Here is a 15,595-nt window from a genome sequence, read left to right on the forward strand (position 1 = left end):
TCAGTATCCACGTCATAAAGAGGGAAGTTGGAAGGTAGGATGCCTTGTTCAACAAACCCTAGACCAAGTAGGAACCCAGCCTTTTCCCCATCCTCATGAGAAGCGTTGAGGGCTGCGCTCATAGCATCGTCATAGGATGTGTTCGTGAGAACCCGATGCACAACCTACAAAATAAAAATATATTAAAAACTTTTCTAAGTATAAAGAAAAGCGTGAAGAAACTACGGAACTACGCATACCTGCGACAACGCTTCTCGTAGAAGCCACTCCTTGGTGACCAGAGCCTTCTGGAGGGCAGCTTGAGCTTCATCACGGGCGCGTTCGGCTTCATTTTTAGTAAGGTTGGCAAGCAACACATCTTTAGCTGCAGCCTCTTCAACGCCCTTCAGCTTACGCTCAGTGCGGTCAAGCATGCCCCTCTGGTCCAAGATCTCTTGGAGCTTCTTGGCGTCTTCCATGGCCAAGGCATCATGAGCCTGCTGGAGCTTCTCTAATCTGGCTTTAAGTTCTTCAACTTCAGTGCGTAGAGGCTCAGCAACAGCTTCAGCCTTGGTGGCCCTTTCGGTTGCGTTCCGTGCAGTCTCCTTAGCCAACCTAAGCTGTTCGTTAACAGCTTAGGTAGCCTTGGAACGGGCCTCGAGCCGGGCCTGAACTTCAACCTCTAGGGCCTTGAAGGCCTTTTCCTTCTCCGCAGCAATGGCGGCAAGTCTCCTGTTCTCCTCCCGGATAGCCCGCGCCTGAGCCACTTCCTGGCTACGCGCCGTCTTTAACTTATCGTTTTCACGACAAAGCAACTCGACGCGCGGCTGCATCCGGGCAAGGAGAATCCGAAGCTCATTCGTCAGCCTACCCTCCTGGTAGCTAGACATGGCTTCCCCCAACGCACCACTTGTGGCGGCGTGGCGTGCCCATTCGACACAATCCGCAGCAGTCCGGAGGGTCGTTCCCCGGCGGATACTCCACCGAGGAGCGTACACCTCGTTGGAATCACGAACTGCAATAAAAAAAACAGTTAAAAAAAAAAGATGATAAAAGGGATAAGGCCAAAATATCCCCACGCACCTGTAGGGTCGACAACAGGTCGATAGGCACCAAACCCATCACCTGAACCTAAAGGATATCCATCCAAAAGGTCAAGGAGATGGAAAGGAGGCAAAGATAGGCTAGAAGCCCCAACCCTGAACGTACCTGAGGGACCGGCCGTAGTCGCCGGCGCCGGAGGAAGCATTGTAGAGGCCCCTGCGATAGAAACCAACGGAGGTGAACTTACTGGAGGTGAACTCACAACCGTGGCCGTCGCTGCGGAAGAACCCGCAGGAAAAACCGCCGCCGGCTCAGTGAAGGATTTCGTGAAGATGGCACTGACAGCCGGCGGAGATGATGTTACAGTTGGAACAGTTGCCTCAACGGGATGAGCAACTGAACCAATGCTGCAAACAGGCGCCGCCGCCTGGGTCATCGCCTCGGGTAGGTTGACCAAACCTACCGTCATGGGTCCAGAGATGCTCCTTCCCGCTCCACTCTGGAATGCGGTTGCATCCACGCCTGCACGAAGACAAGATATATAAGTATGATGGCGGAAAGATATGCAGTTAAGCTGAATATAATTTATACTTACGAGTTTTCTTGAGCTTGAAGGTTCTGACAGGCGGGGACGAACCCGATGGAGCCGGCCTCTTCATGCCGGTCACCGTCGTCGTACTGGGCTGCCCGGAGGTGACAGCTGTCTCAACCTCCGGAACAGTGGTCTCACCATCACTAGGGTTCCCCACTGCCTCCTCGCTCTCGGTCTCCGAGTCAGATCGGTTCCCCTGATCGGCAGTGGAGGCAACCTTCGACTTGCCCTTCGCGCCAGCAGCCTTCTTCTTCCTCACGAAGAAAGGACCATCTGCGGATTCCTCATCAGAAGATGACAAAATTAGAGGAATTCCAGCAGAGGTTTGAGCATGCAGAGGGCGGGGGTTAAAGAAACCCTTACCTGGCCGCGTGGCGCTCAGAATCTCGTGGCCTGGCGGGTAGACCTCCACAAACCGATCCGCCGTTTGCTCCAGGATGGGCAACTCGTTCTCATCAAGAGCACGATTACCCAGCCGAGCTGGACCACCGCTCTCACGCGGTTGCAGAAGCGACTGCAAGTTGTTTCCCTCTGAAAATAAAAAGAAAGAAATGGTTAGAACAAAAACCCTAAATTAGCAAATAATATGAAGCATACCGTAAGGGATAGAGTTCAAACCGTATTCGAGGACGATGGGAATCTGTGGCGCCCCTGCCCCAGCACCTTTCCACACCCGGCTCATACCGAGCATCACCATCCCAGACTCCGCAAATCTATAAACCGGAGTCTGGATCCGGGAGATCTTGGTAAACCATTCCGCCTCCTGGTAGTTGGAGGCGTGAAGGTTGGGGAGTGCTCTCCCGTTCTTGAATGTCATCGCAATAGGGACGACACGGGCAGAGATATAGAAGAACTCCCGCTTCCAAGACCGAAGACTGCGCTCGGTAGCACAGATCTTCAAACCCTTGATCCGAGTGACCAAGGTGTACCAGCCTTGGATGCACCTCCAAGAGTAGAAGGTCATCAGGCGGTCGACGCGGGGCTCCACACCCAGAATGAGGCACACCCATTCAAAATGGCGGATCTTGGCGATCGCCATTGGGTGTACCTCCGTCAAGTGTACACCGTGTTTCTCCAAAACACGGTACAAAAACTTCGTCAATGGGAACCTGAGATTCCCATAGATGAAGAATGCAGCATACACCCCTATCTTGCCCTTGGGGGCATCGTACACCGTCTGGTGAGGCTCAGGAAACTCAGGCTCTGTAGGTTCCTGGACGGATCGTACACGGGATGTCGCTATCTGCGCAGGTGCGGAATCCCTGCGTAGGTAGATACGAGCGTAGAATACGTATAAAACAAACACACGAGCAATAACCGAAACACGTTATATTGATAACCCGAACACGTGACACGAGGTCACTATTACAGACTCTGACTTGTAAACACGTAACTCTCGAACTAATCAACTGAAACGAACCCTAACCAACCTCACGAACTCTCCTCAACTGTTACGGTGAACAGTATATATAAACACGACAACTTCGCCTCAGGCGAAGTTGTCCATAACTTCGCTTGTTCAACAAGTTCGCCTGAGCGAACTTGTTAACAACTTCGCTTGTTCAACAAGTTCGCCTAAGCGAACTTGTTGACAACTTCGCTCGTTACATAAACATAAACATAATCAAAAACATAATTACATTACAGACTCGATTACAAACGTTAGACTATGAACTACTGACATACATGTACCAACAGACTCCCCCTTGGCAGTAGCTTCATATCTTGATCTTCAAAGCTTTTGTCTTGTAATCCTGTATCTTCATGCGTGCACTCCTTCTCTCACACACACCGTGACTACTCGCTGATTTTTCCTTGCTTCATCCTTCCAAGCAGGAATATAGAATATCTTCTTTTCGTTGAGCATCTTCAGATCAGCTTTCGATAAGTTTACAAGATGCATCGGGTCGTACACCCTCAGCACTTCTTGTTCATCTTCGTCTTCCATCACGGCTTCAGCAGTCTGGCAATCAACGTACCACCATTTTAGATTCTTCAACACATCTTGAGGCATATTCTTCATTGGAACCTCCTTGATGCATCGGATCGGCTTGTACTTCATCACCATCCATGGCTTGCCATCTGCTCTCAATCCCCTCTCTGTATCCTCCCTGTATTCGGTAGACTCCCCCTCAGCTGTGGAAGCCCCAAGAGCTTGAGATGTTCTTGGCAGCTCACCACCTGCACCTTCCGGTGCATTGGGATCATCGTCTCGGTCTTCTCGACGCTTGGTCCTCAACTCATCTCCTCTACAGCTCATCTCCCCCTGAGATGCCAAGAACCTTTCAAGACATCTATAACTTTCCCTTTAAGAAATAAACGACATGATCAATTCTAAGTAACCAGTTAAAAAATCATAAAACTATCTAAGTACAAAAAAAAAATTTAAAGTATAAGGGATCAAATTTCAGTCTCGGTAGGGACTGCTACGTTTTAGAAAAGATCCTAACAGGAATCATACTAACTACGTGACTGTTACATAGATCCGTGTTTAGCTGTATTATGACATATAGAGACAGGTTGTAAGCAGGTAATATACGTTAAGATGGTTTTCATCGTTTCTGTGATACGAGTTAGGTTCAATTAATCCTTAAAATTTAAGTGGGCAACAACTCAGAAATATTGATGCCTCCTATCTATCCTCAAAGCGTATTTGGCTTTCCCCAAGTCACCCCGAATTGACTTCGACCCATAGTGTCTGATTAACTTGTATGTATTCTTCTCCTGTTTCCCGTTCTTCTTCTTGCTCTAAGATAGCGAAGTCTTGAATTTATGATCACTAATATGTTACAATAACTTAAATTTTTTTTTTTTTTTTTTATTTTTTTATTTTTTTTTTATTTTTTTTTTCAACATAGACGTCAAAGTAGAATTTTACTGCAAGTCCCGAATCTGGATCACTGCAGTGTCTTGAAACGCTTTCTTCACGGGAATCAGAACACACATGGGCTCGTGTATGACTGGGTAATCGCTTTTCTGCCTATCATTCGAAAAGATATATATGAAGACACGCAAAACTCTTAAGGAGTTTCCACGTAAAATCAAGTAAAATTAGTTTGTATCACATCTACTTTTACGCACCATAAAAAGTTACCATGACATACAATGATTGTCCTAAAGCCTTTTAAGCCTAATAACTTCACTAGTTAAGCACACACAATCAGTATATATATCATTTTACAAGGTTAGATCAATTTTCCGTTTAACATAGCTAACGAACTTCTTACGAAGTAACAGACTTGAAAAGTAATTTCATTTCCCATAAAAAATTTTGACTTCAGTCACCCCGATCACGTCAAAGTCTTCAGGTAAACGGCAATCCTGAAGATCCAATGGATCAACTGGACCGACCACATACAAGTATGTGTCCTTCTAACTATGTATGACCGACTAATTTTCAGCGACAGAAAGAAAACACATCATAACCGCCCCGGTCACTTTCAGTCGTCTGGTTAATGGCGACCCTCGTTCTCTACAAGTAGAAACGAGGACCAAAACATATCCGAGAATATGTCCATCAAACTGAGGTAACCGACTAATTTTAAGCAATAGTGACGTTTTTTTTTTTTTTTTTTTTTTTTTTAACCGAACAACTCAATAAAAACATGGTTACTCGGGATTGATCATCCCGTTCAGCTCAATAAGGTTTATGATGATTCGCCTCATTCTTCGTGAAGTGAACAGTATACTCCTTATCACAAATCTGCGACACACTCAGCAGATTGTGCTTCAGCTCCTCCACAAAATTCACATTCTCAAGTGTCATCCTTCCATTTGACACTGTACCTCTACCAGTAATTCTTCCTCCGCTTTCACCAGCAAAACTAACTCTCGCTCCCTGAACAGGTTTTAAGTCTTGCAACAAGTGTTTGTTGCCTGTCATGTGCCGGGAACAGCCGCTATCTACAATCCAAAGACTGTGGGCAGCCCTGTTCAACTGTTCCTGCACAATAAAACAGAGAATTAGAATCTTGGGACCCAAGACCAATTGGTCTTGGATCGATACGTCCCGTACCCTGGCTTTCCAAAGTTAGCATCAGGATAATTCCTGTAAGTCCTGTTAGGAAATCTCCTTGAAGATTGAGTGTGATGCCTTCCAAACCTATGTGAATTGAAAGTGTTATATCTTGTGGTTTGGTTGAAAAACTGAGGTTTGTTTTTATGAAAACTTGAATTAGTTACATTTTGGCATTTTGAAAAGTTTTCATTTTTAGCAGTATCAAACTGATGCTTATTCTCAGTTTTATTTGGCCTCACACCTCTGTATCTCGGCGTCAGAGGGCAATCTGCAACAAGATGTCCTAATTTATTACATCTAAAGCAACACCTTCTCTCCATTTTCTTTTCAAATGTTGGTTTGGATGTAGAGGCAGTGTTACCAGCCGTTCGTCTCACATAAGGTGGGACATACGGGTTGAGTGGAGTACTCTTTTTAGAAGCTTTATTTTTATCTCCACCAGTGGGTAACACTACCTTCTCTTTCGTCTTACCTGATTCGGACAACTTATCCGAATCCGATGAGACTGGACTCGCAACAGAAATATTTACACTAGAAACAGGCGAACTCGTTTCGCCATTACTAACAGTTGGTTCTTTACATGTAACCTTGATTGGAACTGTCTGAGGAACTTCAAAATCCACAGATTTCTGAATACTAGGGTTGAAAGTGTAGTTGTGGTTATAAGGTGGTGGCACCTCGTGATAACCAATTCCTCCCCTCTTTGCAGAGGTAGCTTGATCACTAACGAGGTGATCTAGAATAGCTGAGGAATTTCGGAACTGCTCGAGTTTTCGGTTCAGTTCCACCACTTTCACCTGGTGGTCAGCAATCTGCTTTTCTCGTTCAGCAATAAGTTTAGTCTTTTCTTCTAAAACCTCATAACTTAGGTCAATTACATCAATTTTTTCAGCAAGTTTAGTTTTTAAGCTTTTGACATCTTTTTCACATGCTTTTATTTTAACTTTGTAACTGTTTTCTCTTGCCTTAGTAAAATGATGATCTTCTTTAAGAGTTTTAAATTCAGCATCTAAACGAACATACTGATCAGTTATGGTAGCAAGTTGCTCAGACAAATTCTCACATTTTGTACAAACAGGTTTAGAACTTACCTCGGAGGGTTGACCATCGTTATCTGCCATGAAAGCTTTCTCCTTACCAGTAGCTTTCTCCTCTCCAGTCATCTTCTCACAATCTTCATTTTCTACCTTAGCCATATTCGCCTGCTCACCAGTTTCATTCGCATGCAGGTTCCAGTTGTATTCACCGGCTTCTCTAGACAACATGGCATTGACTTCTTTACTAATCCCAGTAGGCTGTGCAGACCGGCCTTGACCCCGTTCAACTCTCTCGTTTCTGCATTCTTTAGCAAAGTGCCCATACTGTTGACAGTTATAGCACCTCACTTTAGACTTGTCGAATCCGGGCCTACCACCAACAAACTTTCTCCCCGTCTTATTCATGAAACGCTTGACTCGCCTCACTATCATGGCCATTTGCCATTGCAAATCCATCTCCTCCAGATCATCAGCATCGATCTGGTCATAATCCTCATCCAAAACAGCAGGGTCCACAATCTTCCCTTGTATGTAGTTCTCATATGAAGCAATAAAAGATGCATTGACTGCAAACTGCTCTTCAGCAGATTTGACACTCATTGGCATCTTGGAATAGTTATTGCTTGAGGCACTGGGAGAGAAACTACTGTTGGATGTTTGAGGTTTCGAAGCACTTGAACCTCCAGCAACAAAGCAAACATCACCGTTCATGTTTACTGAAACGTTTCCTTCATGTGAAGAGTTAGAACCTGACTCTCCTTTGGAGTAGTAAGCAGCAGATTCAGGCTTCGAACTTGAGCCTGAGTTAAGTTTGGCACCATACATACCAGGGTCTTGAATCTGATCTGTTGGTGTCTCTTTACGAACCATATTAAGCTCAAAGGTTCTGAGCTTGTTTACTGCTGTCTCCAAATCATAATTAGGAAAGTCTCTGTCTTCCCTCATCAGAACTGTGTACATTTCCCACTTCGGTGGGAGAGCATCGAGAAGCTTTTCAACTATCTCCTCTTCTCTGTAAGCAATCGAATAGTTGTTTAGCTCTGTCATTAGATGATAATATCGAGTGATAATATCATCCAGAGATTCGTTCTTCAAATATTTGAAGACAGAGAACTGAGTCTTCAACAGTTTAATCTTCGAGGCACGAATACCCACGTTTCCTTCGAATCTATTTTCAAGAGCATCCCAAAGCTCTCGAGCCGATGTATACTTTCTGAAAGTATGAAGGATCTCCTGTGGAAGAGCCATAGTGATAGCTGCGTGAGCCTTGCTTTCGGCTTCGTACATCTTCTTCTCCTCTTCCTCCATCTTGCTGTACTTCTTTATCACATCCCGACCTTCGTATTCCATGGTCGGTGGAATATATCCATCCTGGATGCACACCCACATCTTTGCATCCTGGTATTTAATATACTGAATAAACCGATCCTTCCATGCAACAAAGTCGGTTCCTTTTAACAGCCTTGGGGCCTTAGTGGCTGACCCCGCTTCGACTTCCATTTTCACCAATTCAGAGATGTTAATTTGCGACATCTTCTCAAAAACCCGAAAAATTCAAAAATTTGTCCAAACAGTACTAAAGGCGAAGTTAAGAATAACTTCGCTTAAGTGTTAACTTCGCTGGAAAATTCTTAAATTCGTGTGACTCGGCGAAGTTGAGAATAACTTCGCTTATGGTAAGCGAACTTATCAGGTAAGCGAAGTTGAGGATAACTTCGCTTAGGTGAACTTAGCAGGTAAGCGAAGTTGAGGATAACTTCGCTTAGGCGAACTTATGAGGCAGGCGAAGTTGTGAATAACTTCGCTTAACCTTATATCTTCGCCGAAACCCTACTTTCAGGGACGGCAACTTCGCCTGAAGAACAGTAACTTCGCCCGATGAACACTGAAAATATTCAGATCTGTTGTCGACGATTCTGCAGTTTCCGGTCGTTGTAAAGGCTTGAAAATGACTGTATAGAGTGATTAGAACTCAATACGAACAAAAACTCGTCCCGTGAATAGGTCAAACGAGACGTTTTCTACACCCGCGTGAAATCCCGAACCTCACAATCGAGCCGATGGCTCTGATACCAATTGTAGGTTCCTGGACGGATCGTACACGGGATGTCGCTATCTGCGCAGGTGCGGAATCCCTGCGTAGGTAGATACGAGCGTAGAATACGTATAAAACAAACACACGAGCAATAACCGAAACACGTTATATTGATAACCCGAACACGTGACACGAGGTCACTATTACAGACTCTGACTTGTAAACACGTAACTCTCGAACTAATCAACTGAAACGAACCCTAACCAACCTCACGAACTCTCCTCAACTGTTACGGTGAACAGTATATATAAACACGACAACTTCGCCTCAGGCGAAGTTGTCCATAACTTCGCTTGTTCAACAAGTTCGCCTGAGCGAACTTGTTAACAACTTCGCTTGTTCAACAAGTTCGCCTAAGCGAACTTGTTGACAACTTCGCTCGTTACATAAACATAAACATAATCAAAAACATAATTACATTACAGACTCGATTACAAACGTTAGACTATGAACTACTGACATACATGTACCAACAGGCTCGAAAGGCTCGAGCATGAACTTCTTGACGATGTACTGATAAAGGTCGACGGAAAGAGCACACTGGCACTCGCCAGCAGTACTCTTATCGTCCTTGTCAGAAGTGGACGTTGGGTTCTCGATATACACGTCGGACTCTTCGGCGGTGACTTCTGGATCGTGAAGGGAAGACATGTTGGGGATGGAAAGAAGAACGATTTCAGGAGAATGCTCGACAATAGTTAGAGTATTCGCCGGAAATCGCTTAGAAGAAGAAGGAAGTGAAAGTGTGAGTTGAGATGCATCCCCTCATCCCTTTATATACTCAACGCAATGAATGCGATGAATTTAATGCGGAGAGAGGAAAGCGCAGGAGCAATGAGAAGATGACACGTGGAAAGCAAGCTGGCAACAGCTGTCGACAGGACGCGTGCCGTAAAATTCGCGCCCACGCGCCTGAAAAACGTCTGGAATGACCATATAATGTCACGAACCCATAACTTCCTGCATGTCCTGAAACTGTCAGAAGAAACCGTCGGAAGACGCTAACGTCCCTTCAACTGTTTGGACTGTTCTTATCCTTTCACCAACTCTTCGAATTTCAAAGAGATTCAAAAAGACTCAAAAATAAGAGGGAATATACCCCCTTACCTTGGGAAGTAAAAAACCATAAGACAAGTGCGGGTACAGTGTCAAGGCGAAAACTTAGCACTTGCAGGGAATTGAAGCCAAGAAGGATCTTATGGGCCGTGCTTGCGGAAAGGGAAATAACACCTCCGCATAGCGGGAACGTTGAGAACTAGCTTGTTTGAAACTTCAAGGCGGAATTGGTGGTTTAACATAACTGATCACTATGTCCAAAACTACCAAAACCTCGTGGAGAGCCTATACAAGTGAAACTCAACGCTCCCGACTTGCGGAGAGGTTAAACACCTACACGCATCATAACCAAAGATTAGGCAGAAAAGTCGGGAATTTCTGCAAGTGACATTAGGAAAACCGCGGGAAGAATCCCCACGGAAAACCTTAAAAAACAAAAACCTCTTTCAAAACCCCTTGCTTAAAGTCCAAAAGTTCATCTCACTAATTCATGAGAAGAACAATGGACTGGGGGGACTTGAAGAGGTAGGTCCCCGCAAAGCCCAGTTGGACCCGCAAGACACACCTTGATGGGGTACGTCTGCGCAAAGACCAACTGGTTCCGCAAGACCCACCATGCTCAGAGAGATGAAGACCTTACACGCAGTAAGCCAGCTGTTCCCGCAGGAAAACCTCCCTTGGTACAGTACCCTGCCTGTTCCCGCAGCTATGGGTACAAGCTGAGAAGGAAGGCTACCCGCACTAACAGTAAAGCTACACGCATAAGGCACTAACTCTTAATACTTCAGCAATGTCACCTGAAGAAGGAATGAGCAAGGCGGGAATATTCCCGCCCAAAAGAGCCAGTCCGTATGCTTCTGAAAGATCTTTTGTACTATACCTGCCAAGGTATGGACAAAATAGACAAGATCTGACCAAAGCAGCCCATGAACCAATCACAGGGTGATAGCTCACCGACAATAGTACGAGGAGGAGCATGCTCCAGTACAAAATGTCACTATCAGCCGCTGCCTACCCACCAACCCTCATCGTGGCACGTACATAGCATGTAGTTGGTGGAAAAGGAATAGTACACAGCCGGCCATGTCACTATCAGCCGCTGCCTACCCACCAACCACCAGCATGGCACGTACGTAGCCCACAGTTGGTGGAAAAGGAATATTATACAGCTGGCTGTACCTGCTTGGAAACCTACCTTCGGCTATAAATACTCCAACACCTTGGAACGGTATGAGGAGATATCATCTGATATTATCTTATCTTCCCTAGCTATCTCTCTCAATATACACTTATATTCAGAGCAATCTAGTCTGATTCTCACGCCGAAGGGTGGTCACAAGGAGGAACCCCCCCTTCTCAGTGACGAGCTCACGGTGTCTGTTTTGCAGGTCATCAGAAGAATAACCATCTTTGCAGGACCTAACCCTCGTGGGAAACATTTACTTAACCCTAAGATTATCCATAATCCGCCGGGGTCACATAGTGTTTCTTCAAAAATACATAATCAAGATCTATGTTTCATTTACTTCACTCAATTTAAAAAAAAAAGTTAACACTATTTCTTAAAGTAATTCACAAATTAAGATTAATAATAAAACTTTATAGTTCAAAAGAGCCATGAGTGATTTTACTAAACATTAAAAAGAACTTTTTCAATATTAGATCAACAAATCGCTCTTAGCCTCTTATATAATAGATCATATGAATTATAAATAATAAACTTCTATATAGTTTTTGTAAATGCGGTTAAATCCAGAAAATAAGTTAAACTAAGTGGTAATTATCTTAAATTCTTAAGTATTAACGTGTTGAGTTCCATTAAAGCAAAAGCCCACCAATTCACTACAGCCCATTATTATGTCTTCCACTAAAGCAAGGCTCACTAGTTTAAGTCCACTAGGACCACTACAAAGATATTTCAGGCTGGGCTTGCTAAGGCTTCATTCGATTAAGGCTTTTAACGACCTGATCTAGAGTAGCACACGAGCAACTCGACTCATTTACACTTCTATTTATCTCTGACAAGTCTAGATACCAACATTCTATTAATATTTTATTAACATCATTTGGAACTATCCTCAATACCAAAGTAAACCTTCCTAAGACGGGATGTCAACTGTCCATACTGATTTGACGCTCCAGAACTGACCCACCCAATAACACTATTAAGAAGAAAACACATCACTGTGAGAAACCACATAAGTCAGGTTTTAAACAAAAGACCGCAAGATTCAAGTGTTAACCATCACTCCTATTTCATTAAACCATAATACTGTTGCACAAACATTCTCTTAAGTCTTAATTGAAGTAAGATATTTTATATTGATATATAGTCAACAAAACAATTAGTACGGAACACACTAGCAGCAAAAATAATATATTCTGTCAAATGGGCATGCCACCATCATTCTAGTTCAATGTATGGTACAAGTGTAACAAGTCCAAACATGTACTTTTTGAGATTGTCTAGCTTCAAACTTATGATTACTAGATTTAACTTTTTGTACAATACGATAATCAACCCATTAAACAACATAAAAACCCATTAAACTTGTTCAACTACATAAAAAAAAAAGTTAACACTAGTACCATTACACTTAAAGGCACCTAAATCATCAAAGACAAGGAATAATCAAATCAAACCAAACACTACACTATACATTTCCCAGCTTCAAACACCTAATTCTTATGTTATCGCGGTATATAACATTTTAAGAAACCAGAATAAGATTAACACCATTCTTCATCATATTCTTAAACTCTTGAAAATTAATCATCCCATCACCATCAATATCCACTTTACTTATCATCTTCTTACAATCCTCCAACTTTTTACCTTCCTTAAACCCTAATGAATCCAAAACCAATCCCAACTCTTCAACACTTATAAGCCCATTCTTATATCCATCAAACACATCAAAAGCATCTTTCAAATCACTATCTTCATGCACAGCATTCCCATCACCCTTATAACTCCCATCTTCGCCTTCTCAGTTCATCATCGACTCGAAAAGCTCACAAAACTCATCGAAATCAATCAACCCATCGCCGTTCACATCAACCCTTTGAACCATCTCCAACACATCCAATTCACTAGTTGATATCCCAATATTCTTTAAAGAGTCACATAACTCTTGTTTTGTGATGAACCCATCTTTATTTTTATCAAAAGTTGCGAAAACGCTCTTTAATTCCGCTTTTCGTTCACTTGAAACCGACCCAAAACTCCCTCTTTTGGTCATGATCACCTTGTTATTGACCGGTTCTTGATTCTTGATTAAATTTTGATCCGGTGAGGACTCGAACCGAAATAAAGTGGCAACTTTCTTTGTGGGTACGCCGAAAAGAGTCGAAAAAGGCCAATTATGAATAGAAAGACAAGAACAACAATGGTTAATATAGCCATAGATTAATATCACCTGAAGAAGGTGCAATGAAATAGAGTAGTGTGTGTGTTTGTGTGTTTATTGGATGAATTGACAATGAGTAAAGAAGTGTGCTCACTTTCACGCGTTACTTGATATTTTATGTCTTTATTTTATTTCATTTTTAGTTTGTACTTACTTTATAAGTTTGGTATAATAAATTAAATTCTTTGCGTGATGAGTCACCAGTTAGAGCCCACAAAACGCGTAAACTGAAATAACTGAAAAGTCGAATTTTAAATATTAAATTTCAATTTCAAAAAAAGAAAGATATTTTATCCCATGGGTGCAAATGAACCGAACGAATACAAATAAGACCTTGTTTATATTCGTTTGTTAAGGAAATAATGTGTTCACGAACGGTTCATGAACACTTACTGAACATGATTTATGTTCGTGTTCATTCGATCGCTAAGGAAATGAATGTGTTTACGAAAGGTTCATGAACACAAATAAAATCGATGAAGCCTAGAGATTGGGATCGACGTATTCATCGATATGAATAATAAGAAAGGAAATGGGAACAATGCAAAAACAACTTGAGAATATGGTTTATTATCTTATTTTAGATATGATAAATTAAAGAGTATAGAATGTGCAGATAAAATAATAGATGTACAAAGAACATTCATGAACAACATATACAAAACAACATGAACGGACACTCATGAACATATACCAAACGTTCAGGAACACAATTGAACGAACGGGGGCACTGTTAATGTTCGTTTGTTTAACTAATGGAACACAAACATCATAACTTTAACTCTTATGTAAAAGCAAACACAACAGTTTTATGTTTTATTCGGAGATAATATTTTACACTATATTTATACATTTTTAGTATAAGTGAATAATAACTTTATGACCAATTAAAGTTATATTATAAGATGGATAATATATCATAAAACGTGGACATCCATAAACGCGTTGTGTTAATGATAATGACATTGTCGTGAGATGCAAAGCTACTTCTCCTTTTTAAATAAAGAGAGAATATAATAAGGAAAGATGTTATATTATGTTTAAAAAGTGTGATTAATTTATATAACAATGACTTCAATATCAATATTTTATGGTATTTAATATTTAAAATAAAGTTGATGCTAAATGGAAAAGCATATATCATTGCACAAGTAGGGGTGGGTATCATATTCCAAAGGTAAAGGGAGACTTTGTGTAGACTTGAATTAGAAGATAATTTATATAAATATAATATAATATATTAAAATAAACAATTATATTATTGGAAATTCATAATAGCATTTCTCAAACAAATATTGCATGTTGATTTCTGGTACCAAACAATATTGTCAACTACCATCTTACATGTTGTTCTCTTTATTTATTAACTAGTTTTATCCCCCATATTACGAGGTTGTTTTATATTATTTGTTCTAATACTTATTTATTTTTTGCATTTATATATTTTTATTGTATGAAAGTTAATAATATACTTATGGTTTGCTTATAAATTGTTTGACAAATAAATGAGATGTTATAACCCGACTTAAAAGCTATATAGTTTTAATGAGACCCAAGACCCGTTTATTTCTTTTACTATAAAATTGGTTTTTTAATTATAAATAATATTTATAAATAATTAATAATATACTTATGGTTTGATAAAACCTAAGACCCGTTTATTTTTTTAACTATCAAATTGGTCTTTTAATTTAAATAATATATATATATATATATATATATATATATATATATATATTTTAAAATAAATAAGATATTAAGTTTTAGTATATCTTTGGTGAGTATAATTTTTAATTTAATGAGATGTTATAACCCGTTTAAGGAATATCTGGGTTTGGTAAGACCCATACCCATGAATTCGGGTCAAATGCATGAGAAGCCTCCATTTAAAAATCAAGCAAATCTAGTGACTCCAAAAAAAGAGGAGCGACCACATCGCGACACGTAGGATTTTATGTCTTCGTTTATATATATTATATATAGATGACAATTATATTGAAATATAACATATACAAGATGTACATATGAAAAGGAATGACCCGATTCGTCTAATAGGACCCAGGTCCAGTGTCGTCTGTATAACAACCAATCGTCAACCTACATGGGGACAAACAACATATTTTCCCTCAACTAAAGAGAATGCATATGTCACTATCAAATGATGTTAGCCCGTTCCATCAACTGGGGACCAAGTACGTAATCATTGACATCAACTATATTCTCTATAGCACTTACTTTCACACTTATCCCTCAAAATAAACAACACTTATTCTCATAATGGAAGGTGATCACGGAATAAAGTAGCAGTATACATGCGGGTTGAGTAATGGGTCCAAACGTATCTCAAGAATCACATATCCTTGT

At 41.3% G+C, this 15,595-nt stretch overlaps 1 pseudogene; it reads right to left on the reverse strand.

Annotated features, from left to right (window-relative positions):
- Window positions 1-12,256: 12,256 nt before the first annotated feature.
- Window positions 12,257-13,352, reverse strand: LOC143634648 (calmodulin-like protein 3 pseudogene; annotated as a pseudogene).
- Window positions 13,353-15,595: the final 2,243 nt, after the last annotated feature.

This window comes from Bidens hawaiensis, unplaced genomic scaffold (assembly GCF_021521415.1).
Source record: "Bidens hawaiensis isolate Kalapana, Puna unplaced genomic scaffold, B.hawaiensis_p1.1 tig00007139_1, whole genome shotgun sequence".
In the NCBI taxonomy this organism is placed as follows: domain Eukaryota; kingdom Viridiplantae; phylum Streptophyta; class Magnoliopsida; order Asterales; family Asteraceae; genus Bidens; species Bidens hawaiensis.